The sequence below is a fragment of the Hipposideros armiger genome, unplaced genomic scaffold (assembly GCF_001890085.2).
Source record: "Hipposideros armiger isolate ML-2016 unplaced genomic scaffold, ASM189008v1 scaffold_711, whole genome shotgun sequence".
Lineage (NCBI taxonomy): Eukaryota > Metazoa > Chordata > Mammalia > Chiroptera > Hipposideridae > Hipposideros > Hipposideros armiger.
In genome coordinates this window covers 199,331-210,148 of record NW_017732061.1, presented here as the reverse complement: position 1 = coordinate 210,148, position 10,818 = coordinate 199,331, and the positions used below count along the sequence as shown (strand labels likewise).

Sequence of the window (10,818 nt, the reverse complement as noted above, 5' to 3'; positions counted from 1 at the left end):
ACCCCTGTGAAAGGGTCGTTCAACCCCCAAAAGGGTTGTGACCCACAGGTTGAGAACCACTGTTCTAGTGGGTTCTACTGAAGCTCCCCAGAAAAGCAGACTGCGAGTGACTTCCGCCATGCTTTTCTTGCAGCCCTCATCTGAAATTTCCAACTTGGTAGTGCACAAGCATGCCCAGCTGCTGCAAGTGAGATGGTAGAAACTCAAGGCAGAGTCAAGGAAGACCCCTTCTTTACTTCAGCTGCACAATGGGGCTGTTGGATGGAAGTCTGGGTTTGTTGTAAATGTTTGGGGAGTTGCAGACACCTTGTGGCACATCCAAGGGACAATAGCCAGGGTTCAAGTCATATAACCTGAGAAATCAATGGAAACTTGGGAATAAGGATATTTAATCTCCAGAAGCAATATCAGTCAGGGATAATAAGTAAGAAAATTGCCTGTGTAGTTGGAAGCAGTATACATTAGAATTTTGTTTTTTTATTGTGTGTCCCAGAGTACACGTACATTCAGCACCTCTTATTAAGGGGGAGGGCAATTCCAGTTTGAAACAAGAGGGAGCATTCTGATATTTAGAATTATTCCAAATTAAATTGTGTAGTCACGAGAAACAGAGAATTCCTCATCACTAGAAGTACTCAAGAAGAGGTACCAACAAATATAACATAGAGGATATTTAGTCTTAGATGTGCATCTTCCAATAATGAGAGTCATTACTTAGCCAATTAATGATGAAGTTAGGATAACGCACCGCGTGTACCTCCTTCCGCTTGTCTTACAATAAGCCCTCAGGGTCCAGGATCATTTGATCCATCTTGCTATCGATTAGTCTATATGGATTCCTAGTTCAATGGGATGTTAATAGGTTCTGTGCACTTGCCATGAGGTAGAAAGTGGTTTTTAAGTGAGAGCAAAATCTTCCCTGAGGTTGGTGAGAATCTTAACAGCGCTCTTCCCACTAGTGCCCTGCTTGCATGAGACACACAGCTAAATTGTTGGGTGTAGTGGGAAAAATATGTTCCCAGTCCCAGTTCTTCCAGTGGTGAGTCATATGATCAGTCTTGGGAATAATGATGCCTTATTATACAGCAGTATGTATGAACATATTTGACCCTCACTCCCAAAACAACAAAAACCTCTTGATTTAATTCCCAAAGTAATTCTGAATTTATCTGAGTCACTTCCCTCTTCTCTGTCTCTATTGCTACCCGCCTAATTTAGATTTTCATCAGTTATGTGATGCAATTTTATAATAGAGTTCTGATCATCCAACCTGTTTCCCATCACACTCACTCTGTGAGACTTTTCACTGTGCAGCCTTAAGGAGCCAGCTAAATTCAAATATGGCCCTTTGCAAAAACTCTCCACTCATTCTATATTTTCAATAAAAGAAATTTCCAAGCTTTTGTAGCTGAGGAGTCATTTATTCCACAAGAAGCCATATGTCAGACTTCAATATTAACTAAATAATGACATGTTTCTATATAATTAAATGTTTCTATATCCTAAAATGTTAACATTTTCTTCTTATAAAACCAGTTACTAATTTATTTTTAAATCATTTTGATTTTAACAATGTTTTAAAACTGGCTGCTCTAGATAACAGTTGCATGTTTATATCAGTTTATTTTTCCACTTTAATTTGGATGTATACTATCAAGGAAACCTGACTGCTGACCACTGTGAATTGTATTCTGTTGTAAAATGAGACACTGAAATGTATTCTAACTATAAATCATTATAAATATAATACTTATGTAATTTCTAAACTTGCAATGCTCAAGTTGTGTCACCCAGAAATTCAAAAGCAGAAATAAAATGCCATTATATTCTCAAAGTTGAGGTATGAAATACTTTCTTGAATTAATAAATTTTTCATTTAGAGGGAGTTGATAAATGGGTTCTCAGCAAGTTTCATTGTTTTTGGGGGGGTTAGGTGTCCCTTTACTGATATATCACATAACATTTTTACATTCCCAAGAATATCATTTAAAGTATTTCAGGTACTGCTTTGCTTATCTTTTAAATTAATTCACTCAAAATTGTAAAAGTTAAACTGTTAAATGAGCCCAAACTTTGAGTTTTCTCATTGAAATCTGAATCTGTCATCAAGGTGGTATCTTTGCAACACTGAATCATCAAATCAAGTTTATTTAACTGATTAAAAAATAGCAAAGTGTGTAAGTTGGTAGAGTCTTGTTTTATCAGACAAGTATTTCAATAATGGATTTTCTTTGTCATGAAAAAAAAGTGATTTCCTATCACATTAGAAAATTTTGTGCCAGTACCTTTCCTCAGGACAGCCAATGAACTTCATCAGTATAAAAGTGGACATTCTGTGAATCATTTCCTATTTCATTAAATGTAATTGGAATGTCAGCTATTTAAAGACTCGATGAATTCACATATATATGTCATCGTTTAACATTTTTTTTTTAAATTAACACTGGCATCACCTAAATTACCAATGCTTATCTACTTAACATCCCATGACTGTCTGAATACATTTCAATAGCACATTTAATATGAGCTGTTACTCCCTTAATTTTCTGCCATTGTTTTTATACCATCAATACAATTGTCTTATGATTTTTATCACTTAGTTGGTGGTGTATTGAAAAGTTATCTAAATACACAGGAATATGTTCTCTTGTACAAGTGCTATATCCTATGAAGAGATACAAAACATGTAAATTCTCATGCAAATAAAGTAGAAATATTTTGCACAAACTAAATTCCCCAAACCACTTCAGCAAATATATTAGATGCACAAATTATTTCATTTAGGTCTCTTCAAAAAGCAACACACTCAACTAGCAACTCTATCTCTCTATTCTTTGTCCTCCTTCATTCTTCTTCATGGAATCTGTAATTATATTGCATGTTTGTCTACTTATATATTGTCTATCTCCCTCTCTAGAGTGTCTTATTTTCTGCTGTATAATTTGAATCTAGAAAAGCACTGTACTCATAACAGGAACATGATGGGTATATTTTTGAAAGAATTAATGAATATATATGTTTCTGATTTCTTCTTTGAACTAAATGATACTAATTGGATTTTCATAGCAACTTCCTTATTGATAATACTTGTAAGCAATGTCAGAATCATAGGGTCTATTCAGCATTTCTTCCTGAAGATGCATATTTCTTCATTACATATGAGCATTTATATTATAAAATTAAATTTTATTTGTATTGTTATCTTTATAACAGAATAATTGAATTTAGGATGAAAGCAATAAGAATTAATTTATGCTCATTATGTTTTGTTGCAATATAATGTATTTTGACAAGAATCATATGATTGTTTTATAAAATAACTGTAAAAGTTTACTTTGCAGACTTGGATAATATATGTTAGAATAATAATTAAATCCATGTAAAATAATTTCTTTAATTCTTTCATATCTTTTTGGTATTTGGTGATTATAGCTACCATCAGGGTTTAAAAAAACAAAGCAATATCCAGTTCTGACTGCTTCTTAGGAAAGCAGATGTACTAGTCATTCAAGTTGAATGGGGACTATAATACAAATTTTAAAAATACCTCTCTATCATGCTAGGACATATAATTTCTCTTTGAGTGACCATATTTAACAAAACATTTTCCAAAACCTCATAGGAAAAAAACCAACAAACTCAGCACTATTCCCTTCACAAAAGTATTCATAGAGTTCTTACTGGGTTCTCTGTCTCCCTGGTTACATCAAGCACATGCACACAAACACACACTCACAAAAATGACGCTTAGATTGTGGTTCAGTGAGGAAGGCAAACAAGCTTCGGGTAAGGTAAACCTCATGGTGGCGGATTCCCACACAATACAGTGAGGAAAGCAGATTACATTTAATCTCTTTTTACATAGACAGTAGATGAAGAAAATTAGGAAACAATAAATAACAGGAATAGAGTTTACATGCAGGAGAGAGGTGAAAAATACGAAGACAAAAAAAAAAAAAACCAACCAAAATCAAATCCTCTACGTATAAAATTTTACACATAAAAAAGTTGCTATAGAAAAATTTACTGCAAACATTAATTCAATATGACAATCTCTCAAAGACGTGAAGACAAAACAGTAGAGAGATAAAAAAGAGAAGATTGCAGAACTGAGGGGAAAAAATGAACAAAAGCTTCTGCGGACCAGGGAGGGGCCGGGTTGTTTCCGCCATGTTGGTGAAGGTGAAGGAAGGAGTCTGGAGCTCCAGGGCTGTGGGCTCTGCGGGCTCAAGTCCACTATATTAAGGAGAAAGGGAAGGCTGACAACCTCCACCTGCCCCACATACACACCAACACATCCCTCTTCTCACCCCGATCCCACAACTCAGACTCATCTCGGTGGGCCCTTCTCCTGCCTCCCTTGCCCAGTGTCTGCCTGAAAGAAGTGGAGCAGCCAGCACCTCAAAACAGGCTTAAGACAGCGCCAACGGATGGGGAAAGGGAGACGCTGACAATTGCGCCGGGGAGGGCTGTGCTACTACCTACATCAAGCACATTAACATCAGCTTCTACAGGTTGCCTTTGGATCTTACAGAAAGAAAAGAATGGGTTCGCCTGGGTAGGCACACACATTTTGTGCTGGGAAAACACACTTCTTTGTTCAAAGTATTTTGAAGCCTCCTGTTTTGACCTAACAGGACAAACTGGGCGACTTAAAATGGATGCTGTTCCAAGCATTTTTTATTTTTGTACCCATGTAAAATCTATGAAACTCAAGTCAAGGAATCTTTTGAATAACAACTACAGTTGTACTCAAATCAGACCATCTAGTTTGAAATTAAACAGCAGTAGTCAGCAAGTACTACTTGACCACAGTTATGCCTTTAGGAATTGTATGGATGCAAAAAAAAAAAGGATAATTAAACTGAAAAAAAAAAAACAAGCTTAAGAAGGAAAATGAAATCTTGCCTACAAAAAGAATGCAGAGCAACTTGAAGATGGAGCAAAGCCATGTGCTTGATGAGGAATCTAGAAGCAAATAACATATTACCTAAGGGCACATCAAAGCACGTTTTACCAACTGCCTTAAGCAGTCTTCTTTTGGAGGATTTCAAGATTCTCGAACAAGATCAACAAGATAAAACGTTACTAATTCTCTAAATCTAACAGATCAACAAGAGTGCCCTTGTTTAAAATTAGCCTGCATAGAACTTGATGCCTATCCTTCATTCTATTCGGAGGCAAATATTTAAGGAAACTATGCCAAAATTGGGTATTTGATATAGTTTTACTTGAAGTACAAAAAAAAATTGATGAACAAAATAAATCCATTAAAAACTAAGATATAAATTACAATATAAATGGATCAGATAATTCATAATTGAAAACCAAGTTTCTTCTATAGAAGATTGGTATTTTATTAAATAAAGAAAAAAATTTACTTAATGGCAAAGCGAATGAAAACCACAAAAGTCCTAAATGTTCCAACAGAAATATAATTATAAAAATTCATATTAAAATATATGAAGATTAAAAATGGTTTCCTGAGACAATAGGATCTGCATATTTAAAGGGCCAACATGTGTTCAACAAATATAAAAAGATCCAGAATGAAAACAAATAAGCCAGTTCTTGTTACATTATTGAATGTCAAACATAAAAGAAAGAGCAAAATAACCAAAGCAGTACAGTTTAATCAACTTCAGTGAGGAAGAGAATATGATTGGCCTCTCCCTTCTAACACAATAACATGCAATGTCTACAGGTAGTAGAAATGTCTGTCTACAGCATTCATGAGTGGGGCAAAAGAGCATCCTAATAGTATTATCAAGATCAGCTGGCATTCTTTTTTTTCTTTTTTAAGATTTTATTGGGATATTCGGGGAGTGGAACAGCCAAGTTGTTATCTTTCAATCTCAGCTGTGAAGGGAGCAGCCAGCTCAGCTCCAAGTTCAGTTGCCATCTGGACACCGTTGACAGTTTGCCACTGCTCAGCTCAAGGTGCTGGGCTCAATCCTAGTTGGGAATGGCGGGGGAGGGGCGGCATGCAGCCCACCATCCCATGCAGAAGTCAAACTGCTAGGAGTACATGCTCTCACCAGCTGAGCCATCCTGCCGCCTGTTGGCAGCTCAGCTCGGGTGCAGCTCACTGGCCCATGAGGGAATTGAACCAGTGACTCTGCCGCTCAGAGCTCGCATTCCTCACAACTGAGCCACTCGGCTAGCCATCAGTTGGCATTCTTGTATAAAGACAACAGATGAGCATTTGTAGGTTTGAAAGCAATCTTCAGAAACGACTTGGTCACAAGATCCAACTAATAGTGACAAAGGTACAATCAAAGGTCTAATAATACTCAGTAGAGAAGTCAGAGAACCAATATCATGATATCTGATGGAAAGCGTGGCACTCAAATTTTATACTTACTATAATTAGTCAAGTAGAAGGAATGTAATAACTCAAGGACAGCTATTCCTATAGGCTTTCTTCATGGGCGCTAAAGATAGGAGGCTATGGTCAAGTCCGCAAAGTAATATGCTAACGTTAAGAACTTGGTTTGGAGGAATCGGTTTATAAAGAACAGTGCAAGCATTAAGCCCTTTACATATAAACTGAGAAAAACCATGTTGAAGAATTATGTTTATAGAGGAAAATATAAATGACCTGAATATTGAGAGTCTGAAGGAATAGAATAACTCAATTGGAGGCTGGTAGAAAGGAAGAAAATAAAGTGAGCATCCTTATAGTTAAAACATCCTAATATCAAACTACATCATTAATTGCAACTTCTTATAAAGTTCTTCAAAATCTTAAATTATAGAGTGGTCATTTTGAAATAAAATATGCTTTTGGAAATGATCTAAATTTATACTGTCCCGTAGAGTACCACATGTGGTTACTGTACAGTTACATTATGGCTGGTCTGAAATGAGATATCTTCTAAGTGCAAAATACACACTAGATTTCAAAGACTTATATGAAAACAACTAGGAGAAACGTCTCATTAAACATTTTTTATAGCGATTGAGTATTAAAATTATAGTATTTTGGATATATTGGGTTAAGTACATACATATTAAAATTAATTTCACTTCTTATTTTTCACACTGTTAAAATGTGGTTACTAGGAGGTCTAAAATTACATATGGTCCTCACATTTAATTCTATTAATAATATTTCTATTAGACAACACTAACCTAAAGTATTTGATTTAGCTTATATATATTAATATCTGGTAGAGCCATACCTTTAAAAGAATTTTCTTAGATATATTTATATAAACATATATATTTATATGAACCAAAATGATTCAACATAAATATAATAAAATAATATAAATATCAAAAATGTATTAAGACAATTATTTTCTACTTGAAATTTGTTTTCAAACTTAATATGATTGTAATGTAATATTATGCCAACATTTTATCAACTAAATATACCTTACACAGAAATCTATTGGTGAGAAATAAAATTAACAGCACTTTAAATATGTGGCTTACATTATTTAACTTGATTTCAGAAAGCTTATTGATCTGGCTTTTTTGTCTTATGTATTTTACTTCAAGGATAATGATTTCCATCATTATTGTCTCATTGTTTCTGAGATACTGGCTGTATTAAAATCTCATTATTGTTTATAGCTATCATTTAAGCTCTTTCAAATTCTTGAAGATGAAATAAAAATGATATTTATTTTTACATTACTTATTTCTTTCTTTGTACCCTGTGGGTGACTTGCTATGAATCCCCTTCAATTCCATTACTCTAATAAAGCAATTTGCTTTAAAGGTCACTTAACAAACTAAATATCCTCATTTTCCTTGACATCATTAAGGTCTTTTTTTTTTTTAAAGTTCTGTTTTCTACATTTTGTGCCAGGCTTTTTTTCTTCTCCAAGAATCCAGTTTTGGGTATGTTATTTTTCTCAGCAGAAGTCCCATAGTTTCACTCTTTTCTAAGATCTTTATTCTAGCTAGCCCTGAGGTCTTACTGAGCTCTAAATGTATATTCACCCTCAGCTCAAGCTTCTAGATGGGCTTTGCATTCCCTGGCTGGAGTCCCCTTCATCTTCAAAGCTAGAATTGTGGGACAAGTTCTTTTCATGCTTGGAATCCCCCTGATCTTTCCCTCTGCCTCATCATTTCCGCTTCCTCTTCCACACATTTCTGCAGCTTGCAGCCATTAGACAATCCATATTAAGGTCCATATCTTTAATTATATCTGCAAAACTCTGTGAATTAAAAACACCCTCTGGACAAAAACTGAAGACCATGAAGGACGGCTGTCCCCTTTGCACAAAGACATTCCCTAAGTCCGTGGAGGTCAAAACTTGTCTTTCTTATTGAAATTCAGGGTTGGGGATGGGGTGTGTAAAAAGTACAAACCAATTTAATACCTTGTTATATCTATTTTTGGTAAATATTTATATCCAGCAAAGAAAATGCATTTCTTATCCTAGTGTCTTAACTCCTCCCATAAGAGGGTGACATGAATTGAAGGACAGAGTCAGATTCTGTAGAAAATTCACTTCCACAGAAACAGCAGTCTAACGGAGTAGGTAGTATTTTTTCATGCTCTCAAATTACTATGTTTGGGTAATCTGAGTACTCATGCTAAGAACATTCCTTGCCTATTCCCTTAGAGACACAATTTCAACTTGAGGATTTTTATTTATATAAACCCTGACTCAATCACAGCTCATTTGCATCATTTAATGCATTTAGATAGGTCTCCCACAACCAGATAGGTAGCTGGGAATGACTTTGGCTTAAAGTCATAAATTTGAGGATTAAATTTCCAATTTTGAATGTCTCCTGGGCTAGTTCCTCAATTTGACTCTTCAGCTATATTCTCTTTATTCCTTAAGTCCCTGTCACTAAACCATATACAGAGGGTGCCAAAAAATATATACACATTTTTAAAAAAGGAAGAAACTGCATTAAAATTACGCTGATGGTAACCACTTTGAGCATCTCTTGTAATTGCAGAAGTCAAATGTGACTTGTATTCATCTTTTGGTATCGGTATATACTATTACAATTTTAATACAGTTTTTTCTTCTTAAAATGTGTGTACATTTTTTTTTTTTTTTTGCACTCTCTGTATATATAGTCTTCAAGGCTGAAATCCTTAGGGTTTCCAAAAGTCACTTGCATATTTTGGCTATAAATCATTTCATTTCTGCACTATTTTGCTGGTGGCCTTCACCTATATTCATGAGTACATTCTCTCAGGACTGGTGCACAACCCATAGGACAGCACTTTCATCAGAGACAAAAGAGCTCCCTGGCAGCCTTTTGTAACGCATCATCTTAAGTTTCACGTGGCGTTTCCTGGGTCTTGGGAGAGGGGGCCTCATGGACGATTGCATGCCCTTCTCTTCTCAAGAATGAGATAATTCACCTTTTAGGAATTCAGGATACTAAAGAGATTCTTAAACTTCACCTATCATATCTTTCCTTTCGTAGTTGTTGATGTTTGTTTGTTTCTGATAACTACTTATATCTGTCAGTGTTATTAAGGCTTTCTGGAGAACTATGTCATTTTCCGTTTTAATTTCAGTGCTGATAATCACCTTCCATTTAATGAATTCCTAATTTTTTATTTAACTAATATCTTAATTGAGCTATTGTAAACTTTGCTAAGTTCAATATCCTTGTAACTATTCCCTCAAGATGAATTAATATTTTGTTAACATAAATTCCTAGAAATCATACAATGAAAGCATATACCCAGTTTTACAGCTTGCCAAATGGTTCTGCAGAAATAATAAACCAAGCTTTACTCTCACCAACCAGGTAATAAAGTTCCATTTTCCATGAACTCTTACACACACTCGTTATCATAATTAAAAAGCTCCTGTTTTAAACCTCATTTTGTGTTATTTTCAGCTGTTATGAGCAGTGGGAAGCTGATGAAACTTTTGATTCTTTTTCATAGAAAAATAAAGATGTAAGCAAATTTTTGTTCAATTTCAGGAGATTCTATGACCTCAGCTTTAATATACTTCTTACTTTTATAAGGTAATAAAATGAAACAAACATAAACTTTGAAAACAAAGGTTTGATTAACATATATCTCCAGTGGTATAGTTCTGAAAAACACAGAGGAGTTGAGATGGGGAGAAAGGCAGTTGTCAACTGGAGAAATTATGTTTTCATAGCAGCTGTGGATAAAACACTAACCCTGACAAAGTTCCTTCTTTCCAATAAGGAGGAAAATAAAAGAGGAGATGGAGTTACGTAAAGTCTGACATAGGAAGGACAAGGAAATCCTGGTGTTATGGAGCAGAACTATGGACATTGTAACTCAAGTTTCCTGCCACATCTCTCTCTCCATGACATCTAGCATTGTTTAGCTCATTAGCTAAATTAATTAAGCACTTTGACTAAAATCTACCTTGACTGTAGTAATCAATCAATCATCAAATGTGTCTACTATCTAAGTTTGTCTTTATGGGAACATTAAATTTTTATTAACTCTTTCTTGGCGTGTACACACACACACACACACACACACACACGCACGCACAGTCTACAGAAGTGTTATTTTGGTGTATCTTAATTCCCTTTGCAAGAAACTATGCTTAACGACAACTATGGAATTGATATTATTTACATCATTCTAAATAAGCAAACAGTCTTACAATATCTTAGATACTGCACCAGACCTCATATTTGAAACCACTCCTGCTTTTTTTCTAATCCACATCTAAACCACTTATCAAAAGTCACTGAGTAGTACACTTAAAAGGGGGAGATTTAACTCTATGTAATTATATCTCAATAACCCTGACTTTAAAAAATAAAAAGGAAATTGGGATTTGATGGGCAAGGAGAAATACAAGTCTTTTTTTTTCTTTTTCAATTTTTTTTTTT

At 34.8% G+C, this 10,818-nt stretch overlaps 1 pseudogene; it reads left to right on the top strand.

Annotated features, from left to right (window-relative positions):
* The first annotated feature begins 3,740 nt into the window (after window positions 1-3,740).
* LOC109373354 (THAP domain-containing protein 2 pseudogene) lies at window positions 3,741-5,100 on the top strand (annotated as a pseudogene).
* The last annotated feature ends 5,718 nt before the right edge of the window (window positions 5,101-10,818 follow it).